The 23,613-nt window shown below is 53.1% G+C and overlaps 1 protein-coding gene across 2 annotated transcripts in view; it reads left to right on the top strand.

The window, feature by feature from the left end:
• The window catches only part of ELFN1 (extracellular leucine rich repeat and fibronectin type III domain containing 1), an 82,005-nt gene that overhangs the window by 32,177 nt on the left and 26,215 nt on the right, over window positions 1-23,613 (top strand). For both annotated transcript variants that reach the window (XM_074406813.1, XM_039468839.2), the window contains exon 2: window positions 10,605-10,771. The gene's annotated coding sequence lies outside the window, so the exon portion shown is untranslated. The remainder of the gene's footprint in view (window positions 1-10,604; window positions 10,772-23,613) is intronic.

The following is a 23,613-nucleotide window of genomic DNA, read 5'->3' on the forward strand; positions in this document are numbered from 1 at the left end:
TAAACACGAATCCTTTTCTGGAGGGCTGGCATTTAAATGTACGTAATAGCATATTATTTCTCTTTTTAATTTCAAAAGCAATGTACATGTGTATACACTAAAGAAAACTAGGAAAATGCTAAAACAGGAGATGTAAGCTCTGGCTCCACCATGCAAGAGAAGCTCGTCAGCATTTTCCAGCTTCTCCTTCTGGTCTTTTTTCTTCTTTTGAGGACCGGTGTTTGTTTCAGGGGTTGTATCACCCTTAAAAGAAACTTAAAAATCTGAAATGTAAGTTACATACGGAAAAGTTCACAAATCCTCATTGTGCACAGAGTAATGAATTTTCACAAGCGCCCCAGGCCAGAAACAGAACGAAACCAGCCCCCCACCCACCCCAGAAGGCTCCTCAGGTCTCTCCAGGCCGTCTCTTCCCACCTCAGGGTAAATGCTACCCGGGCTCCTTCCAGCAGAGCTGAATTTCACCTGTTTTTTGGATGTTGTATAAATGGAACCATTTCCTATGGAACTTCGTGTCTGGCTGCTTCTGCACATTTCTTTTCTTTTTTCTTTTTTCTTTTTTTTTTTTGAGACCAAGTCTCACTCTGTCACCCAGGCTAGAGTGCAATGGCCCCATCTCGCCTCACTGCAACCTCCGCCTCCAGGGTTCAAGTGATTCTCCTGCCTTAGCCTCCGAAGTAGCTGGGATTACAGGTGCCTGCCACCATGCCAGGCTAATTTTTGTATTGTTAGTAGTGATGGGGTTTCACCATGTTGGCCAGGATCTCGAACTCCCAACCTCAGGCGATCCGCCCACCTTGGCCTCCCAAAGTGCTGGGATTATAGGCGTAAGCCACCGTGCCCAACTGCTTCTGCACATTTCACCTGCAAAATCCATTCATCCTTGTTACATGTAAGGCGGTTCCTTCCTCTTTATTGCTGTATGATATTCCATGTAAGGCTGTACCTCATTTAATGGATTCCTTCTCTGCTGATGGGCATTCAGGTTGTTTCTAGTTTGGGCTACTGTGGGTACCATGAGTAGGATGCTTTTCCCAATACCTGTGTTTTGTGGAGACATGTCGATATGTCTGTCCATTTTGGGAATGGACTTGTTGGGTCTGATCATTCACTGACTTTCAGTAGTCTCCAAGTTGCAGCTGGGTGCAGTGGCTCACACCCGTAATCCCATCACTTTGGGAGGCCAAGGTGGGCAGACTGCTTGAGCCCAGGAGTTTGAAACAAAGCCTGGACAACATAGTGAGACCCTGTCTCTAAATTTTTTTTTTAATTAGCCAGGTGTAGTGGCACATACCTGTGGGCCCAGCTACTCAAGGAGGCTGAGATGGGAGGATCACCCGAGCCCTGGGAGGTCCAGGCTGCAGTGAGCTATGATTGACATTCAGGGTTTGTTTTGTTTTGTTTTTGTTGTTTATTTTTTGAGATGGAGTCTTGCTCTGTTGACCAGGCTGGAGTGCAGTGATGCTATCTTGGCTCATTGCAACCTCTGCCTCCCAGGTTCAAGCAATTCTCCTGCCTCAGCCTCCTTAGTAGCTGGGATTACAGGCATGTGCCACCACGCCCGGCTAATTTTTGTATTTTTGGTAGAGACGGTTTCACTATGTTGGCCAGGCTGGTCTTGAACTCTAACCTCAGGTGATCTGCCCACCCCGGCCTCCCAAAGTGCTGGGATTACAGGCGTGAGCTACCTGGCCTAGTCATTCTCCTCTTATTGAAAACTTTGGTGATGTCCTTGTATTTTCCTTCTCTATCAAGCAGCAATAGAAATCTTTGGCTGTACATGGTTTTCTCTCTGGGATTCTCTCCTTCTGGTAGGTTCTCAGGAGTGGGGCTGCTGGGTGAAAGGCATGCCATGGTGTAGACCATGATTTGGAACAAACCCTCTATACAGCAGGGTGCAACCCATCGTGTCTGAGCCAGGGAAAGCATAAACGCTGTGTGAACCTCGTGAATGCATCCGTGTAACCACAGTTGAGGTGAGGACCTAGAACACTGGCAGCCCTCAGAGACTTCTGGCACATTCTTTCATGATCCCAGTGCTCTGTCATTCCTGATTGTAGCAACGGACATTCCAGGACAATTGATTCTGGGTTTGCCCGTTTCTGAACTTCTGTAAATGAAATCATTGCGCACTTCTCTGTTGGAATCAGATGCTTGGTGCCGCACAGAAAATCAGCACTGAGACAGAGGATCTCTCAGCAAGGCAATCTCTACTTCCTGCAGAAAGGGTACCCTCACCAGCAGTCTCGCCACATGAGTAACAAACTAAGGAAAAGCAGACATATTTATTCCTTCCACATTTGAGTTTGTCCTTACTGCTGTGTCTGATCTCCCATTGGTTGGAGCCAGACCTCACAATCTAAAACTAAACACGACTGGCTGATAACATAAGACTTTCCTGAATAGGTAAGAGCAATGGAGAATAAAAAGGAAGTCTAAATAAGGAAGGGGCATAGGCTGCGAGCTGGGACATGCCTGTGAGCACATCCAAAATAGGTACCTTGGTTGAGGCACAAGGACATAGAATGTACTACGTGCCTGTGAGCATGTCTAACAGCTGCATAGGATAGGGCTTAACAAAGAGCTACTAGCAAAAAGCAAGAAGGCTTTGAAGAAAGTTAGTCTTTTAAAGAGACTATGATTTCTAACATTTATTATTATTATTATTATTCTTTAACCAGAAAGGAAACTTTTCTACTTCCCACATTCTCTTCTGACCTTGTTCTTCTGTTCAACACCACAAGGGGAGACATACCCATTCATCGTGCCTGACGCTGGCTTATTCTCTTCGCTGAAGAGTGTTCCATCATAAGAGGGAATCAAGGGTCTTTTCCAGTTTGGGGCAGTGATGTGCTCCCTTGCATATCTCCTGCTTCGTATATGTGGGACCCTTTCTGAGGTTTACACCCCAGCTGTTCAGTTAAGGGTCTCAGATATGCACAGCTTCATGCCAGCTCTTTCCCAAAGTGGTGAGAGTTTGCGACCTCAGAACAGCAGACAAGAGCTCCCTTTACCCCACATCCTCCCTCCACAGCGCGAGGTCCTATGAGACTCTTGAAGCCTGTGGCGGGTGTGTCCTGGTATCTTACCACGCTTTCATTTGAATTTCCCTGCCGAGTAAGGCCGTGTGGATGTCCTCGTTTGTGAAATGCCTTTTTAAGATCTCTACTCATTTTATGACTGGGGTGTCAGTTTTCCTTATTAATTCATAAGAGGTGTTTATAGATTCTGAATGAGATCACATTCTCTCAGCAGATAACTGTCTTGTGGTTTGTGTTTTAATACTTTTTAATACTTTGTATGGTGTGTGTGTGTGTGTGTGTGTATTTTAGAGACAATCTTTTTTTTTTTTTTTTTTTGAGACGGAGTTTCGCTCTTGTTACCCAGGCTGGAGTGCAATGGCGCGATCTCGGCTCACTGCAACCTCCGCCTCCTGGGTTCAGGCAATTCTTCTGCCTCAGCCTCCCGAGTAGCTGGGATTACAGGCACGTGCCACCATGCCCAGCTAATTTTTTGTATTTTTAGTAGAGATGGGGTTTCACCATATTGACCAGGATGGTCTCGATCTCTTGACCTCGTGATCCACCCGCCTCAGCCTCCCAAAGTGTTGGGATTACAGGTGTGAGCCACCGCGCCCGGTCTTAGAGACAGAATCTTGATCTGTTGCCCAGGCTGGAGTGCAGTGGTTGAATCATGACTCACTGTACCCTTGACCTCCTTGGCTCAAGTGATCCTCCCACCTCAGCCTCCAGGGTAGCTGGGACTACAGGTGCACTCCATCATGCCTGATTAATTTTTTAAACAATTTTTTTGTAGACACTGTGTCTTATTATGTTGCCCAGCCTAGCTTTTCTTAGTATATTTTTAAGAGCAGAAATTCTTTATTTTTTTGTAGTAATATTTAGCAGTATATTCTTGCATGAGTTCTTCTTTCCCATTTAGGTCTGTAATCAGCCTGGAGTTGACTTTATATGTGAGGTGAGGCAGGCGTTCAATTTTATTTTTTTCCAGTATACATTCAATTTATTGAAAGGTTATGCCTCCTCTCTCATATTCAGGGGTGTTTCATGGGTCAGTTTCTGCATTTTTCTGTTTGTTCCGTGGGCTTATGTGTCTTATGCTAATAATAATATCTCAGTCACCACAGCTTTATGATTAACTATCATTATCTGACAGAAGAAGACCCTCCCTCACTCCACCTTGTTCTTTTTATTTAGGGACATTCTTGGGGTTTTCTTTTTTCCATATACATTTTAGAATTAGCTTGTCAAGTTCCACAAAAAGAAAAAAATATGGACTGTGATTTTGATTGAGATTCCCTTGAATGTATAAATCAATTCGGAAAGTGTTGACTTTTCATAAATGTTCATTTTCTATTCATTACAGATGTACAGAAATTCAATTTATATTTGTACATGAATTTTTTGCTAATGTTTATTAATTTTGGTAATATACACTTTTTTTGGACTTTTTATGTACATAATCACGTCATCAGTAAGCAGCTAATGCTTCATTTCTTTCTTTCTGAATCTTATAATTATTCTTTTTCTTACCTTATTGCAATAGCTGCAATTACTAGCACCATGCTGAATCAAAGTGGTGGCAGCAGGTATCCTTGTGTTACTCTTGATTGCAAAGGAAAGTTTTAATTGCTCCATGGTCTGATGTGCTGTAAGTTACACACATGGTAAGACTGTTTGATATGTGTTGCCAAGTGACTTTCCAAAAGAATTGTGCCAGTTTCACCATAACCATGCCAGCACTGCAGTGCACGGGGATTTATTTTTAGTTTAGTGTTTTTGTATTTTTAGATCATGTCTATTTTGATAAGCCCTTGGTGTCCCATTGTATTTTCTAAAAATTCGCATTTCCCTGATTATATGGGAGGTTGAGCATTGGGCCATATGTCTCCTAACCACCTGTCTTTTCTGTTCTGTGTTTGTTCCTTTATCCATTTGTTTATACGCTGTTGATGTTTCTCTAATCATTTTGAATGAGTTCTTTACATAATGAAGATAGTTACCGTTTGTCTGTCACATTCACCACAAATATTTTCCCCTCTCTGCTGTATGGCTTGGGGTTACTTTTTATTGTTCCTTCTTCTTCTTTTTATTTGATCAAATCTGCCTCCTTTTTCTATTAAAATGTATTCTCTTCCTTCTGAGCTTAGGTAGCCTGTCTCCCTCCTGAGAACTGATAAGTATTGAATTCTGTTTTCATCCAGCTATTTTATGGCTTAATATTTCATATTTAACTGTTTACCCCATCTGGAATTTGTGGGGCTGTGGGGTGTGAAGTGAGGAGTTAATTGCTGCTTGCAGTTTACCAGGGGATGGGGCCTCATTTGCACTTCCAAGTCCCTGGGCTCAGCTTCCTCCTTCGGTGCTGAGCGGGGGAGATTAAAGGAAGCAGGGAGGTGGCATCTTGTGCAGCCGGAGCTGGGACTGATTGTAGAGCCCCAATTACCACAGGGACAGTCCTGCTTGCAGGCTCTGCCTGAGTTTCAGTCCAAAGTGAAGAACTCTCGGCCAGTTTGGCCACATCCAGTGTATCCTTGGGGAGGTCTTGTCATGTGTTTGAGACTCGGTTTCCCAGTCTGTGAAATGAGGGTCCTGATGACACCTGTCCTGTAAGAGCCGTTCCTGGGACTGTGTGCGCTGGGGGGTTTGTCCTGCAAAAAGCAAGGGGTTGGGCGGGCTCAGTACAAATCCCAGCTCTTCTGTGTGACCTTGGGCAAGAGGCGTCAATGCTGCGTGCCTCGGTTTCCCCATCTGTAAACAGGGATAATAAAGCTGGCGCTTCCACCTCCTCGTGGAGCTAGGGGAGGATTCTGCAAGACAGCCCGCGGGAGGGCCTGGTGTTTGCAGCAGGTGCAAAGCCCTGTTATTCTTGTTAGGACTGCCATTCAGGAGAGCAGAGCCTGCAGCTTGGTAGGGGACCCTGCCAGCTGAGAGTGGGCTGCTGGGTGGGACTACTCCCTTTTCCCAGCGCCGATGGGGGCCTGGACTCTTCCCCTCCTCACCCCAAAACTGGGCTGTGGGGAGTGGGCATCTGCAGACCTGGTTTCTTATTTCCCGACCCAGATGAAAGGACCAGAGTTGTCTGGAGAACCTACAGTACACACAGGCACACATGCATTCACACACTCACATGCATGCACACACACAAGCACACACGTATACCATACCCCTACCTGTGCACGCACACACATGCGCATGCACATACGCACGCACACTCAATGCACATGTATGCACACATGCATGCACCCATGCCACACATACACACGCACACACTTGCACATACATGCACACATGATTTACACATGCACACCCACACATGCACACACATGCGTGCTCACACACAGCCAGACCTTCCGTAAATACATGGTTATACACACATGGGTCTGGGCTCCTCCCCACTCCAGGAGGCTCCACCCACAGCAATACTGGGAAGGGGATGGCTTGGGGTCCTGAGTGTGGCCTGGGTGTGCAGTCAGCTCACCCACTGCCCTTGCTTGCGAGTCTCGTCCCCCTCACTCTGAGACCCCACATCACGTCACCCCTGCGAGGTCAGTGCCAGGCCTGGGTATCCCTCCCCAGCCAGGTGCCTGGCACCCAGTGAGCAGCAGGCACTTGAGTGGGAAAGTCCCCTGCCCACTGAGGGCCTGCTCTATGCTGGGCTGTAGGCTGGGCATGTCCCACACCAACTGTCAGCCCTGTCCACCGAGGCTCAAGGTCAGCTTGGACCCTCATGCAGAGCTCCTGGCTGGTGGAGAGGTCAGCCCTGAGTGTCCCCATCAGAATGTGGAGGTGGGGACACTGAGGATGGGCTCTGAACAGAGAAGCCAGACCCTGGGTGGGTCTGCAAGAGGCTCCTAGGGTGGGGGACATGCAAGTGTGGAGGCTGAGGTGGGGGCCTGCTGGGAGGGGAGGGCGTGTTGGAGAACAGAGGGGCACCCAGTGGCCAGAGGGCAGAGCTCACAGGGGGGTGCAGCCCAGCCCAAAGGCTGCACATCACAGGAGGCACCCACAGGTCCCAGGGGTGGGCAGCAAGGAGGTGCGGGGCGGCGGGGACCCTGGGAGGGGCGGCACAGCTGTGCGGGAGGCTGGGCTGCTGGCATCAGCAGGCGCCCCTCCTCCCCACCTTGCTAAACAATCATCGCACAAAATATGCAAATGGTATAATTACTGTTATTTGTTTTGCTGATATAAGTGTTTGAAATGCAAATGTCAAGTTTGGGCGCCTTCATTTTTCCAACCCTCTCACCCGGACATTTGCAAGTTGATGAGTTGTTCCTTGTCCTGGAAGGAGGGGGAGGAGCTCCCCCCAACTGCCAGGGTGCCAGGGGAGTGAGTCCGGCTGGCCCAGGGGCTGCACTGGGAAGGCGGGGCGTGGGGGGCAGCTGCCACCGCCTGCCTGAGGGCACCGCTGGGCACCCCTTCCCGCTGGCACACAGTGGACACCTGAGAAGGGAGGCCTCACAGCCTCACCGTGCACCTGTGTGATCGGCCCCTCGGAGCCTCAGTTTACCCTAGCCTCTGAGGACTGCTGTCTGTCTGGGCCCCTGCCTTTTCTGCCTCATGGCAATTCAGTGGATGGCTTTGGGCCTCAGTTTCCTGTGCACAACATCCTGCACAGTTGTGTAAAGGAGAGCCTTGGTGTCCTGGGATAGTCTTCAGGGCGGGCTGACGAAGCCCTGAATATCACAGACAAAACTGCCTGTGTATTTTCCAGGGCAGATTCCTAGCTCTGACCCCTCCAGCCCAGTGGTTTCTGAGGCTCCCTGGCCTGTGGTTCCTGACAAGATTGAGCTGTGAGCCTACACCCTGACAAAGGGAGGGTCACTATCGTCCTCATTCTGCAGTGGGGGAAAGTGAGGCACAGCATTTCAGGGGCTTGTAAATGTCATGGCAGCCTTGACCTTGGCGATGCTGCTCAGCCGCCAGCACAGCCTACCTCTGGGCTCCTCGGGGCCAGCGCGGACCACATGCATGGGCGGGAGCCGTCACCTCCTCAAAACCCAGCAGCTCCACATCCTCCAAGTCCCACTGTGCACTGCTGCCACCCACACCACCCTGAATCTCCATGACACGCAGATCTGGGCGTGCCCCCCACACCCCACCTTCCCAGCGCAGCCCCTGGGCCAGCAGCTGCTGCGTCTCAGATCACCAGCGACCCCACAAATCCCTGATCGATGCTGGCTGCTCAGAAGCATGGATTTCTAGCAGCAATACAAAGGCCTCCGTGAATTCGTCTAATCACCTTCACTCCTGTAAAGCACACAGCCCCAGAGAGACCCCCCTCCAGGCCTGGCTGGCTTCTGTCGGGTGGATGAGTGGACCCCTGTATCCTGCCTTGTGTTCAGCCCCTCAGGCGCCTTGCATTGGCAGACGTCAGGGAGGGTGTTGGGTTAAAGCTCAGGCTGTGTCAGAGGGGGTGCATTGGATGCCTGGGCCTGGATGTGGCTGAGTGGGCCTTTGTGGAGAGTGATGAGTGTGTGTGCCTCTGTATGTGCAATGCACGTATGAGTTCATGTGTATGTGTGCACATGTGCAACATGCATGTACGTATATATATGTGCGTATGTGTGTGTGTGTGTACACAGTCTGCTGGTGATGCTAAGGGAGAGTGAAAGCCCAGGGCAGGTACCCTGACCTGCACACCGTGCCCAGCACACACGTGTGAGAACACGCAGAGCCCTCTCTGTGTCCTTACAAGCTCCCGCTCTGGACCTCTGCTCATAAGAACAAGGTGGTTCCACAAGGCCTGGCTGTTCCTCCTTTGGATGGCTTTGCTGGAAGGTCCAAGAGTAGCTGGAAATCCGCGTCCTGGCCCGACCCCCTCCACGTGACTGCCGGCTGGCCGCACTCGCCTGTCTCCTAGTCTGTAACATGGAACGCTTTGCAGAGCTGGGCCGGGTATACAGTAGGCACTCCACAAGCATGCATTCCTGCCTCTCCCCTGGGGCTTCGCCAGAGGCTGCTGGACAAACGCCCTGTACCACCGCATCTGCCCTCCCAGCACAGGAAGTGGGGTAACCCTAGGGCTGATGGGTACCCTTGGAGGGGCCTCGGGCAGGACCAAGCAAAGGAAGTGGGCATGGGCTGGGTAGAGAGCAGGGGGACCCACAGGGCAAAGGCCTGGGGCAGAGAGGATGTGGACCTGGAATCCTCCTCCTATTTTATTTCAGTTACCTTTTTGAGCACAGGTTCAGCCTCATTAGCATATTCAAATACACACCATTATTATTTCAATTAGTGGTTAAGTAATTATCTCTAAGTGACGAGCATCCCCCCACTTCCCCATGTACTTTTTGGTTATTTACATCCGCTTCTAACCCACAATTTTAGGTAATTACATGCCACTCACTCATCTGTGCGCGCGCGCGCACACACACACACACACTTCTGCCAGCGACAGGTTCCTTCTTGCCTTCTAGCACTTGCTCTGGTCCTGGAGCTGTCGGGGCAGGGTATGGGCAGACAGACTAGGGGACCCCTCCTGGTCCCCACCAGGGTCTTCTGAGGCTCCCTCAGCCTCCAGGGGCACAGGTGTGGCAGAGCCCAGCACGGCCTCTGCAACCTCCACACCAAGCCCTTTGCACCCAGAACCCCGTTTGTCCTGCAGATGCCACCTGCTCTGGTCCCTGCACCCCACAGCCCTTCCCCTCCTGCCCTCCAGGTTCAAAGGCGTCCTTCATGGAGCTGGGCTCTGCACCACACCCCGGCTGTGCAACCCTGGCAGGACAGCCTCCCTTCTCAGCCTCAGTTTCCCTGTCTGTAAAATGGGGATAAGGTGCTGCATTGTGGTGAAGGAAGCAGGCGTGCTGGTGAGATGAGATGATGCCTGGAGAGTCCTCTGCACCAGTGCTGGGCGTGCAGAGCTTCCTGGATTGATACAGTGGCTGGACGGATGACCTAACCTGTAGGCAGCATAGTTCACTGACCAGCCCAAGGTCTCTCGCTCAGCAGACCGACACAGAGCTGGGGTTTGGCCTGAGGCTTCTGCCTCCTGACTTAGTTTCCTTCTCAGTGCTTGGCCTAGCCTAGCACTTCGCAGCTGGGGTGGAAGGTGCTGGGGAGAGGGCCCTGCTGGGGATGCAGCAGTTCCGGTGAGCACGCCCAGGGTCTTTTCCTCATCAGTCCAGCCTTCTGCCTTCACCTCGTGGAGGGATGTTGGATGTGATGTGCCTGGAAGGGTCCCACAGACTCAATGGCCCCAGAGCCTCCAGGGCTGCAGCACCACAGTGGGCCTTCACCCCAAACACCCAGGCCACCGCTGGGTGACTGGAGTTGGAATTGGTTGCAGTGACCCCAGGTCTGGCTACTCCCTCACTCCTGCAGTTCAGCTCACATCTTGCATCTGCTGTTGGCTCCTCTCCCCTCTGTCCCGGCTGGCACATGGTTCATGTATCAGCTTGCTCTGTGTTTCAGGAAGTCCCCAGCCTCTCAGATTGGTTCTTGAGGTGTGTGACATACCGGCAGTCCAATGCACATGTGACCAACAGCTGGTGACTTCGGCAGATGGGGTCTTCCAGCAGCTGAGACGGCTGCAGGAGGCAGTGCTCCTCCCTCCTCACCCTCCTCTGCTCCATCTCTGTGCAGGTGCGGCTGCCTTGGTGACCATTTGTCCTGCAGTTTGTCCGGACCCAGGCTGTCCTTCTGTGTGCTGGAATGAGGTGAACATGTCCATGAGCCTGGCAGGGAGGAATCCTCCAGCCTCTTCTTCTCTGGTGCACCAGGTTGTTGGCGGGCCCTGACATACAAGTAAGGTATGCTCTTGTTCGTCATGCTGTCTGCAGAGGGTTGCGGGGAAGCGGGACGGGGATAATTCTTAATGACCTGTGAGTAGGTGTGCCTGGAAGGAGATGGAGGCAGAGCCAGGTGTCCTGCAGAAATAAACGCTCCTCAAGGATTGACTCTTGTTCGACAGTGCCTCCCTGAGATGAAGAGAGTGGACAGAGGCTGCAGGGGCTGCCTCGGAATTGGACAAGAGGAGCCTGGGGCTGCCCTGAAATGGTCTAAGTAGGTGGTGGCCATACTCAGGGTATACCCATTATCCTTCCCTGACAAGCCAGGAGCAGCTCGGAGGATTAAAGGAGGCTTTATCTTTCACCACTTTTGTGAACAGATACGGTCCAGCATTTGGGTATACAACCACTATATGAATAACGTGGCATAGGTCACATAGGTTAATATTCACTTATACTGTATATTTGACACAGGTTCTCTGTCTAGAAAAGTACATACAAATTGTTGAATTGAAGGCCTGGGTGATTGGGGGTGGAGGTCTCCATCCTAATGGCTTGCCAGGTCTTCTAGTGATCTGGTTGTGCTGTGTCTTTTCTGAGTTTCATCCTGCTGTGGGAAGGTAGCTGGACAAGTGTTTTTTCTGCAGCTTTTTTCAGAAATAGCAGATATGCCCTTTTTGGGCAGCTATACTTTGAATTTGGGCAACTGTACTTTACCCAGTTCTGGGACTCTGACTCAGTCGTTTTCAAACTTAGCAGGTCCTCTTATGTAGTTTCTTGGCCTAATAGAGCTGGGTTGTAATATCTCACTTGACCAGAAGGAGGCACTATTGTTAAGTGACACAGTACACTGAAAAGTCTGGATTTTAGGCTGTGGGTTTTCTCAATAAATAGATTGTCTTTCGTATGAAAGCATTCTATATATTGAGTTTATTTAAAGTGGTTGTAATGCTTATGTTCTGCCAATTCCAGTGGACCACAAGAGGAAGGCATCTTGGAATTTTTGGGTTCTCTTTTTCATTACATGGGGGGACAGAGACTCCATCTAGAACCTCCCAAGGCATGCCTTTTTCTGCTGATGGTCAGATGGTTCCCCAGACCTCTCTGCAACTTTAGAGGGAGGCTTCTCAAGAAGACAAGTTGGACTGGGCTCTGGGGAGGGATCCCAGAGGACCTTGTTTCCCGGGCTCTGCCCTGCCCCCTCACCCCTACCACTATGGCATCATTCAAAAGCCTCACCAGGACTTGGTAAGGAGGAGTTCCATGCACAGCACTGGCCCTGCCAACACCTGGTAGCATCTCCAATTTGGGAGGCCCTCAAGTCTCATCCACTGGAGCTGCCTCATGTTACAGGTGGGGAAACTGAGGCCCAGGGGACCACATAGTGATTCAGAGTCAGATTGGGGGAATAGGTGTCCTCTAACTCACAGTCCAGTGTTCATTTCTCCATGTCTTTCTCCTTCCTTCCCGCAAAGGCTGGCAGGCAGTGGGGTCCCCAGGTCAGGCTGCTCCACTGCTGCTGTTAGCTCTGTCCTGGTCTGCTGCCTTGGGCTTCTAGAATGCTAGGGCTCGAAGGAACCTTCGGCCTCATGAACCCACCTTTCTCGTTGTATAGATGAGAAACTCGAAGCCCAGAGAAGGGAAGGGACTCACTCCCAAGACAAAATCTTGCAGGGGCGAGGCCCTAGATGTTCCGAGCCCCAGCCCCGCGTTCCCTGTGGCACAGTGGGCTGCCCCGCCTGAGCCAGGATCAGCAAGGCCTCAGATGCCAGCCCTGCCTGGCCCCATCTGTGGTCTTCCTCCTCCCCAACGGGCTATTCTCCTCATTCTCAACAGGGTCCCTCCAAGCCCTGCTGACCTTGATACCATCTCTGTATTTCAGAAAAGATCCCCCTGCCCCTGGGAATCTGTGGACCAGGCTCCTGGGGGGCTACACAGTGACAGGCCTGGGTCCGGCTGCGCCTCCTGAGTGGAGTGAAGTCCTCCCTGTGTGCAGACACTGTGCTCCATGTGGGTCTGGTCGTTTGACCTAGATAGGGGAAATGTGGGAATGAACCTGGGGTGGGTCTGCTGCCTGGGGGTGGGTGGGGGCAGGTGCCACTGAGGCCAGCCTGTGGGACCACGACTCAGCCTGTGTCCTGAACATCCCGAGGCCAGAGAAGGGGAGGGGAGGGCAGGGAGGGTGGGAGGGGGAGGAGGAGAAGGGAGAGGAACAGAGAGACCCAGAAAATATAGAGAGTTCCAGAAAGAGGAGGAGACAGGCAGAGGCTCAGAGAGACACAGAAAAAAACCTTGAAGAGAGAGTGAGAGCGAGAGAGGGAGAAAAAGAAAGAGAGAGAGAGAGAGAGAGAGAGAGAGAGAGAGAGAGAGAGAGAGAGAACACTCAGAACCAGAAATTCCAGTTTTTAGTTCTCCATGTATTCAACCAATCTGTGCTGATCCCCTACCAGAGCAAAGCCCTGCGACAGTGGCCTGCCCCTGCCCCTCTGTGGGCGACACTGTCCCCACCTGAAATGTGACTGTGTCCCCACAGACCCTCTCTTGATGGGGGCTTCCCTGGGCTGGGAGCTCTTGGGAAGACAGGGAAGTCTGGGGGAGGGGACAGCAGCTCAGACCATGCCAGGAGCCAAGAGCCCCACGGCCTCTAGACTGAGACCCACATGGCAGCAGGCAGAGCACCACAGAGGCCCACGGCTGCGGCAGACTGCATACTGTTAGGGTGAGGCTGGCGGACTAGGCTGTGCCCACCCCAGCCCATCGCACAGCCTCTGGGGATGGGACAGTGATCGGGAGGCTTGGGCTGGGCTTTGCCCGATATGCCCGGCGGTAGCCACAGACTTTCCCTTGCTGTCTTTGCATGTGGGAGTCCCTTTGCCTGCAATACCCTGTCCCCCAAGTTTATCTGTTGCTTTTCTTTTTTTGAAATGGAGTCTCGCCCTGTCACCCAGACTGGAGTGCAGTGGCGTGATCTTGCCTCACTGCAACCTCTGCTTCCAATTGTTAAGCAGTTCTCCTGCCTCAGCCTCCCAAGTAGCTGGGCCTGGCTAATTTTTATATTTTCAGTAGAGACGAGTTTTCGCAATGTTGGCCAGGCTGATCTCAAACTCCTGACCTCAAGTGATCCGCCTGCCTGGGCCTCCCAAAGTGCTGGGATTACAGGCGTGAGTCACCAAGGCCAGCCTTTCTTTCCTTTTAAAAAGTCAGTCCACCTCTGCCCTGCTGGGTTTTGAGTGTGAAATGCTGGAAGTCATTTTCTACCTCTCACCTCCCTCTTTTGCTATAAAATGAGGACAATAAGGCCCTTCCTGGGAGGGAAGTGTTCAGTGGGGTATGTAGACAGCCTGGCATCAAGTAGGTGCTCATTCAGCAGTGCTGGATATTGCCCTGAGCATGGAATGGGAACTCGGCAATCTCTGGAACATGGATGCTCCACCCGTGTTAGTCTTTCCTTGCTCCCAGAGATACCTGTCCTTCCATCCCAGCCCAAGTTCAGCCTCCTCCAGGCTCAGCGTAGCCTGAGTGGGATCGCCCCAGCCCCGTAGCCTCTGGAGTCCTCTCCAGGCGTGAAATCTCCGTCTTCTCTTGCGTGCTCAGCCCCAGGCTGCTGGCTCTGCGCGGCGGCGAGCCTCAGAGCCCGGCAGGTGGGAGACAGTGCATAAATGTTTGTTGAATGAGTAGATGGGATGCTTCCCAGCCCGGCCCCACCTCAGAAGGCAGGTGGCAAGACAGATGGGCCTGGCTCCTGGGCGGTCTGATGGTGGAGGCAGCTGCTCGACTGAATCTTCCTCAGGAACCTGGGGGCGGAACTCATTGTTCTCGAGATCCCTTCTAGGGACGTCCTTTTGTCACTCAGTGAATTCAAGTTTCCCAGCTTCCCAGGCCCCTGCCCCTCTGTTCCTCCACTTCCCACTTTCGAAGCCTGGTCCCTAGAAGTTGCCTTTATCCAAGCAATGGTTGAGAGTCTAGAAAGGGGCTCTCTGGTGTCCTGGGACCCTGGGTGACCTTGGTGGGACTCTTTCAGCACCAGGGACAGAGGCCAGATGTGGGCCGGCCTGTTCAAGACAGCAGAGCCTGGGAGCTGAGGGAGGTGAGCACAGACCCTCTCTGCAAGCCCCTTCCCCGCTGTTGGTCTTGGTTTCCCACCCTGGGGAGTGGGGGTGATGCTCTTGCCCGCAGAGGTGCTGCTGAACTGCAGAGCGGACATCCCAGTGACTCACCCAAGGCCACCCCGCCAATCCATGCACCTTGCATGCAGCAGCTCCCCTCGATCTGCTGCACGCTGGACTCCCCTCCCCCACCTCTCCAGGAGCAGTTATTTATCTGCCAGAGGGTGACAGGCAGCTGTGGCTGGCGTGTTGAGCCGCCGTCCAGAGATCAGCTGGCGGCTGCCGAGCAAACAGCCTGAGCTAATCAGCAAAAGGTCATGCCGGCTCCCGGAGCCCCGCATTTGAAGTCTTGCCTCACACGGGCAGGCTGGAAGGAACCTGGGACATTGCGTTAGTGGCTCGGTGACCAGGACAGCTTCAAATCACTGCCCACAGCTCATTGCCCAGTTGACCAGCCTGCTCTTCTGAGCCTGCAACTTCTAGAGATTGCCCAGCTCCAAGGGAAACCCATCCCCTGCCTCCGGGCTGAACAAACTCTCACAGCAGACTCAGCCCCTAGCATTCGGAGGGGCCAGGCTTAACTACCCTGGCCCTGCCCACTCCTCCTGCCCGGGACAGACTGTCCCTCAGAGCTGCAGTGCAGGACTGGGCAGCATCCCCAGCAGAGCCATCTGTTTGCCCCCCCCACCCTCTCCAACTTCAAGACTACCGCCTTCCTCTAAATCCATTCACTTTTTAAAAACTTAAATACGTTTATTTAAAAGAGAAGCTTTATAGCACCGCTACAAATGGAAAACAAGCCTCTCTTGCCATAAATAGAATTCATAATCATAAAAGTAAATTCAGTGGAAACAAAACAATGTTATTAAATTCTAGTTGGATGTGATAGCCGGAGGGGGGAGGCTCGGAGCCCAAGGCCGGCTATTGCTTTATTAAAAAGGAAGAGCAGTAAGTGTGCAGAGATATACCAGAGTCACCACCCCGATCTGAGACTTTCTTCTTGTTGTAATCAAGAGTATTAAAGTGACAGTAACTTTCTAATAAAATGATTCAGTATTAGTTTATGCTGTGTCAGCTAGGGACTGAATTTGGCTGCGCAGGATAAACCTGAGCACTGTGTGGTTGAACCCCCCTGGGGGTCATTTTTCTCATGCAAAGAGGGTGGCAGTGGGGCTGGTACACAGCCTGAGGGGGTTGTCAATGGCCCAGGTTCCTTGTAGCTTCCTGCTCTGCTTCTTTGGGTGTTTGTCCTCATGGCCTCAGAATGGCTGCTGCACCTCCGGCCATTGCATTTGCATCTCAGGCAGGAAACCAGGAAGTATGGTAGAGGCGAAGGAGAAGGGGACTGCACCAGCTAAGTCTGTTCCTTGTCATTAGGAAGGTAGCAGCCAACACCTGAGCCATCTCTTGCCCATGGTGGTCACTGCTGCCTCTGGGTTGGTGCTCACTACATGTTTTATTCATTTGCCAAGTAGTTGGTTGGTGCCTGCTAGTTGCCAGGCCATAGACCTTGTCCTGGTGGTATTCACGGGGTTGCATGCTGGCATTTATGAGATGAGCCACAGCCCATTCTGGGGCATCCAGCAGAGGCGTCCCTTCCGTCAGCCAGAGTTCTTCCTTTTCCACCCTACACCTCACAGGAGCCCAGCACGAGGGTGGCCCCTGCCTCCATCCTGTCTCCCTCCACACACACCCGGGACTGCCCAAGCCCAGCCTGGACCGAGTCACCCCGTGGGCCGCCCTGGATGAGAAGAGAGCTAATCCGTTCCCCTCCCCAGCACCTGGGTCTCCTGCCCTTTCCCCCCCAGCAATCCACCTCCCCTTAGAGGCAGGCCAGGCTGCAGGGATCAGGCTTGTGCTCCTAGGTCTCCATTTGTCTTTTAATTTCCTCCTGTAATTTATATCCTGATATTCCCGTAACTTAATTAGCAGACAGAGGGTGTGGCTGCAGATGCCCGGCCCCCAGCCTCTGGCCTCTCCCACTGGCAGGTCCCAGAGATCCCTCCTCCCCCTGGCCAGAGCTCCTGAATGCTGCCTCTCCACCTGCCTTTGAACTCTGGCCTCTGATCCCTGGTCTCTGACCCGCTCTTTGGATCCTCGCGGGAGGGAACTTTCCCAGGCCCAGGTTTAACTGTGGGCGCCATTGCTCCCCAGTTGTGCGCACAGAGGCAAGTCCTGTAAGCTCTCTGTGCTCCTCCTCAGTGAGTCGGGGGCGAGGGTCTCTGAGTAAGTGAATGGGAAGCCAGGAGCCCTCTCAGCTGCCCCTGTTCCAGTCCCCTGCCCACCCCGAGGTCCTGCCTACCCAGAGGTCCTACGTACCCTGCAATCCAGCCTTGGCTTGAGCTACCTCCAGGTTTCCCTCCAGGGTCATCATGCTGTGTGCCGTGGAGGCCCAGACCCCAGGGGCTCACGAAGCATCTAGTGAGATGATGGCCTGGGTAAGATCAGAAGCCATCTTGGGACCCTGACATGTGCCTGGCGAGCCCTCTGGGCAGTTGCCACCAAGTCTTTCTCCCCCATCCTCCCTCCAGAGCCTCAGCTGCCTTCCTTGCTGCTGCTGGATGTGAGAGTGTGTCTGTCTGTGCATGCGTGTTTGCATGCCCCAGGCTGGCCCAGCTGCGTGCCTGCACATGTGTGATCCCCAGGACCCCCGCATGTGCAAGGATGCCCACATTCTGCACACACAGGCGTAGGCACCACTGTGCATACATGTTGAGGGATGGGCCCTGGGGGCTGCATGCCTGTTGGAGCCATCCCCTCCCCCTGCAGACGCAGCCCCAGTGACTCACAGCCAGGGCTGCAGCCGTGCTCCCCCAGCCCCACCCGGGGAAACTGTGAAGCCAGCAGCCAAAGTGGGTCAGAGAGCGTACGGGGGAACTGGAGGGCCTGGGGAGGAGGCCGGCGCCAAGGCCTGGCTTGACGGCAGCCATGGAGGGGGAGGGGCAGGAAGGAGAGTTGGATCTGCGGGGGCTGGGGTACAGGCAGCCGGCATGGGGCATGGGAGCCAGAGGGGAATGAGCAGACAGGGCCTTTGCGGTTTCATAGCAGTGATTTGATCTGGTGAGACGTGGCCCAGAGCTCAAGGAGCTGCTTCTCTGCCAGAGCGTGCAGGAGGGAGGAGTGGGGGAAGGCATGGGAGGAGAAGGACGTGTTTACTGAGCACCTTCTAGATGCAGCCTCTCCATAACACCTCAGCCCTGAGCGATGGGCATCCATGGTGCTGCTGCACTCAGGAAATAGAGGCAGACAGGGGCCACGCATCTGCCCAGAGCCGGAGTGCGGGAGAGCCACCTACGCTCCAGTATCAGAGCCTTGCTGCTCTCTGCGTGGAGATCACAGGCACCTGGAGCAGCCCGTGGCGCTCTCTGCTTGCCGTGGCTTACGCTGCTCCGGACATTGGAGCATCCTGGCCTGGCTGCTTGCATCATGGCCCCGAAATGCCATGAGCACCTGAGTGGACTGCAGTTCCAGACTCGCTCAGCTGACACACTGAGACTCTGGGACACCCAGGAAGGGGCAGGTGGAGGCAGGCGGTGTGCCCTGTCTGTAAGCACATGCTGCGGTCCTACTGTGTGCTCCACTCAGAGGAGGGTGCGGGGTAGCTGGAGCCCGAGCTGTGCCTTTGGAAGTGCAGGGCTGGCTGGCGGTGTGGTTCACCGTGGTCCTGACACTCCCAGAGAGGAACAACGCACGCATGCAGGACTCAGAGAATCGGACAGTCAGAGTGGCCTTCTAGGAAGGAAGGGCGTGTGGAACTTAGGCCACAGCGGCTCTCAGGTGTGAGAGATGGCAGAAACATGGTGTCCCCACCGCGTGTGGCATGTGCAGAGTGTGGGGATGGCTGGGGTGGGGTTGTGGTGCCAGGGTGGGAAAAAGAAAATTGGGCATGTCAGGGGCAGATTGCAGGGGAGGAGGAAGTTGTATTCCTGCTCCTCCTCCCTTCCCCATCTGCCCAGAGTACCTCCAGATTGTGCCAGGCTCCTCCCTCCCCTGAGTGTAGTCTGCTCCTCTGAGTGAGAAGCCTCTCATCTGTATTAGGGAGGACAAGCAGTTGAAGAATGGCAGTTTAAATAAGGTAGAAGTTCATTTATCTTTCACAAACAGCAAGAATTCAGTGGTCCAGGGCTGGTAGGATGGCTCTGTCACCATCACCTGTAGTTTCATTTCTGGGACCAAAGTGGCTGCTCCTGCTCCCACCATCACATCTGCATCCCAGCTGGCAAGGAGCATGCATGCCCATTCCTTATAAGGAGTGGTTCACCATGGAACACTTCGACTCCACTCACGTTCCCCTGACTAGAATGTGGTCCTAACTGTAAGGGCAGCTGGAAATGTACTATTTAGGCGAGTCCAGCTCAAATTAGCAGTTTAATTAGTAAGGAGGAAGAGGAGGATAGGGATCAGCGAGAGGTCTTGGCCACTCATCGTCTAGACATCCCACAGTGCCTTGTGGGAAGCAGGGAGAGTGGGCTGCCCTCAGCGGGCCTGGCTGGAGAATGGGAAGTAGCGCTGGGGATGACGGACCCATCCATAGGGCCTCTCCTTCGTCCTGGCCGAAAGCCTTCCTTGCTAAAAAGTTGAAACAGGAGGAGGTCATTAGCACGCTTTGAATGGAAAGGGTGCCCAGAGAGACAGTGGCCGTGTGATTTTGTGTCCACACCAGAGCACTTCTGAGAGTACAAAGAGGCGGTGTTTGTAGTGACATGGGGACAGTAGGGCGGACCAGGATGTGTGTGCAGTCACCTCACCCGGAGACCACTCCATCTGTGTTCTGGCTGGGGAAGCTGAGGTTCTGGGTCATACTAGAGTTAATGATGGAGCCACCCTAGGACTCCAGAAAGGTTCCCTACCCCCCGGTCATATCGGTTCAGATTTCCTCTCGCCCGTTGATTGGCTTATGGACCTCAGCTCTGACCTCTGGCATCCACCCCCGGGCCGAAGGGTCTTAGACCTCTGCCCTCATTTCTCTTCCTGAGAATCTCACCTCCTCTGAGCTGCACTTCAGGGCTTCTCAGGATGGGATGCACAAGATGCTGGCAGCTTCCCCGCCCCTCTTTTTTTTTTCCTGCCCCCTGCCCCACCACGTACCTCCCCGTCCCTCCCCCCCCGCCCCCGTCAGAGAGTCTGGGAACCAGCCCAGAGCTGTCCAGGGTCCTGACCGCCTGCGTAAGGTCTGGGGTTGAATGAGTGCTTCCATCTCCACCCCCGGGGTTACCAACAGAGGCCCACCCACCAACAGGACCGGCCCTAGGCTAGGCAGCACCCTATAATTCCCGCTTCTGCAGCCAGGGCCTTCTGGACACACCCACCCCTGGAGACTCCTGTGTCTTAGAGATGGCCCCATTGTTCCCCAAGCCTCCCAGCCACGCAGTGCTGTCCCGCCCTCAGCCAACAGGAGGAGAAGCCGAGTTTGGATGGGTCCACAGACTCTGCTTCTGTGAGGACGCCGCCCTTTCCAGATCTGTTGGCAGAACTCTGGCACCTTCTTGAAAACCAAAGACACAACAGGGCCCAGAGGAATCTCCCCAAATGGCGGGGCTCGAAGCACTGCGATCAGGCCAGGAGCAAATGGCTACGAGGCCACATCACCTCTGCAAACCCCAGCCCCAGCCACCCGCACTCCATGTCCTGGGCTTCCCTTTGTCAGCCCAGAAATAAGACTCAGCTGACAGCATCCTGGCACAGTGTCCCTCGTGAGCCTGATGCTGCCTGGAGGTGTCCCAGCCAGACACCTCTCCTTTTAAACTCCACCCTCTGCCCATTTTCCCTGCCCCAAGGAAGCCAGTATCCTTACACTCAGGCCCAGCCTGGGTGGAGTCCAGGGCCTCTGCCCTTACTCCTGTGGGAAGACGAAGCTGGGGCGGGGGGTTGGAAGTCTCCACCGTGGGCCCCAGGCTTCCTCTGCCTGCACTTGAGTTTCCCAGAGGCCTGCTGGCTCATGCCCACTGGGAGGCCCATACAGCCGCTGGAAAGGGGCAGCCAGCCATGCCCCAGCAAGCCTCAGGAATGGCACCCCCCACACCCCAGCCTCCACCCAGGCACAGCAGAGAACACCGAGGCCATGAGCCAGGAAACCGGCATGCAGGTTTGTGGCATGAATGAATGGAAAGCCACCTTCAATAACCCGGCCCCATCTCACCAGGCAGGTGGTAGACCAGATGGCTCTTTGCGCCAGCTTGTGTGCCAAGAACCTTAGCAGGTTGTGATGCCTTTCTGAGCTCTTCAAAGCGCCTTCCTATTCCAGCATCTCTCGGGCCCTGGAGACCACCTCTCCGAGTCCTCCCCCAGCCTCACTCCCCCACCTAGTACTTAGATCTCTCTTCCACAGAGTACGCCCCTACTTTCATTATGTAACGTAGAACATCACTGTGTTATTGTCTGAGGTAGCAACTACTAAATACTGACCATGAACTCAAACTCAGACCTTGCACGCTCTGATGACTGTGTGGCCTCTGGTACAGAGGCAGCCCCACGCCCATCCTGCCTGGGTCCGGGTCCCAGCTGTGTCCCTTACCACCATGTTCCTTGCTGTCTCTCTGTGCCTCAGTTTCCTCTTCTGGAAAATGAGAATGATCAGAGGACTCTCCACTTCATAGTGCTTCTATGTGTTTAATAACATGTTTAAATAAACGTGCCAGCACTTGCAAAATTAAACATTGGATAAAAGCTGTCTGGCATGACTATAATGAATTCTCTCATCCCTGTGAGGTGGCTGAGAGGCACAGAGAGGTTTAGCAACTTGTACGGGGTGAGAGAGAGAGCTGGAGGAGGCAGTTAGATGGCTGATCACTCACTCACCCTCCTTCTGGCTGCCCAACCAGGCCTGATGTTTTCAGGGAGGTACGGGGGTGTCACCTTGGAGAGGATCAGGAGAACCAGGCCCTTGTCCTGGCTCTGCCGCGCCCTCACTGTGTGACTCAGGGAAGCTCCCTTTCCCTCTCAGGGCCTGCGTGTGTGAGTGCAAGCTCTCAGGGGGCAGAGGCCAAAGCTGGGAGGTTCTCTTGATGTGACTCCAGGCCCGCTGGAAGGCACACACAAGACAGCAAGCCTGCTGGACAGCGCAGCACATCTGCCCTGTGCGATGTCCTAGCGTGGTGCCTCGCACGTAGTAGGTGCTTTAAACTCCTTGTCGGCTGGATGAAGAACAGCTGGGGCCTTAAAGCCATCGGCCTGTCAGATGAAGGTTCAGTTTCTCATGGGTGCCATCTGCAAAGTATTGAGTTATGCACCTGCCAAGCCCAGCAAGCTCAGCCCGTCAGGTGTTTCCTCGGTGCCCAGGGGAAGCCAGGCCCGTCAGGGTCGAAGAGGGTGTCTGAGAGCGAGACTGCCCCGAAACCAGGGGTCACCATCTGTTGTTCCGGAGTTTGTGAAGCCCGTCAGTTCCTCTGCCCGTGACACAGGCAGATCCTAGAAGGGAATGAGAAGGCCCAAGCTCAAGTCCGCCTCTGTCCACTGTGATTCTGGGGCACTCCCTTTCCCTCTCTGGTCTTCGGTGATTCCATCTGAGTTTGCATGTGACTCACCACTTACAGCTCCAGGAGCGTTGTCGGGTGGGTACACCCCCTCCTTTACTGCAGCAGGTGTGAAGTGGACAGACTTTTGCCCCAGGCCTGAGAATGGCTGAGCTGGTCAGGGGTTCAGCTGGCCCAGGCCTGGTCCTTGGGACTGGAGAAACAATGCTTAGACCAGAAAACTGTTCCAGCTGGAGGAGGGGGCACACGAGCAAATACAGGTGCTTGGCCCTGCCTCGACTTACCAAATCAGGACCCCAGAGTTATGTCTTGGAAACCTCTTTTTTTAAAACTCATGAGTGATTCTGAGCTATCCCAATTTGTGAGCCCCTTTTCTTTCTTTTTTTCTTTTCTTTTTTTTTTTTTTTTTGAGACAGAGTTTCGCTCTTGTTGCCCAGGCTCGAGTTCAGCAGTGTATGCTCAGCTCACCGCGACCTCCGCCTCCCAGGTTCAAGCGATTCTTCTGCCTCAGCCTTTGAAGTAGCTAGGAGTTTGTATTTTTAATAGGGACAGGGCTTCTCCATGTTGGTCAGGCTGGTCTCAAACTCCTGACCTCAGGTGATCTGCCCACCTCGGCTTCCCCAAGTGACACCCAACCTTTTTTTTTTTTTTTTTTTTTTTTTTTTGAAATGGAGTCTCTCTGTCACCCAGGCTGGAGTGCAGTGGCGCAATCTTGACTCACCTCAACCTCCACCTCCTGGGTTCAAGCGATTCTCTTGCCTCAGCCTCCCAAGTAGCTGGGATTACAGGTGCCACCACACCCAGCTAAGTTTTGTGTTTTTAGTAGAGACGGAGTTTCACCATGTTAACCAGGCTAGCCTCGAACTCCTGACCTCAAATGGTCCACCTGCCTTGGCTTCCCAAAGTGCTGGGATTACAGGTGTGAGCCACTGTGCTGGGCCAGGAGTCACTTTTTTAGTTTGCTTCCCACCCCATTACTTAGGTGCCATCTCTTGTGTCCTGCCTTTCCTTGTATACCTCCACTGACGGGGAGCTCAGTCTTACATGGCAGCCCATTGCTTTCCAAAACATTTTAAAATTGATTATAAAATATTTAAGATGTCTCAAATATTTAAGAAATCCCTTATAAATATTTCACTAGTTATAAAATATTTAATACAATCAATGATATAAGGAATAATACAATAAATACCTAAATGCCCACTTCCTTCCCAGCTTAATCCTGGTGCACTGAAAGCTTCCCCTTTTAGATCCTATATCCCTCTTTGCTTTTAAAAAATATTTT

Source organism: Saimiri boliviensis, chromosome 1 (genome assembly GCF_048565385.1).
Source record: "Saimiri boliviensis isolate mSaiBol1 chromosome 1, mSaiBol1.pri, whole genome shotgun sequence".
In the NCBI taxonomy this organism is placed as follows: Eukaryota; Metazoa; Chordata; class Mammalia; order Primates; family Cebidae; genus Saimiri; species Saimiri boliviensis.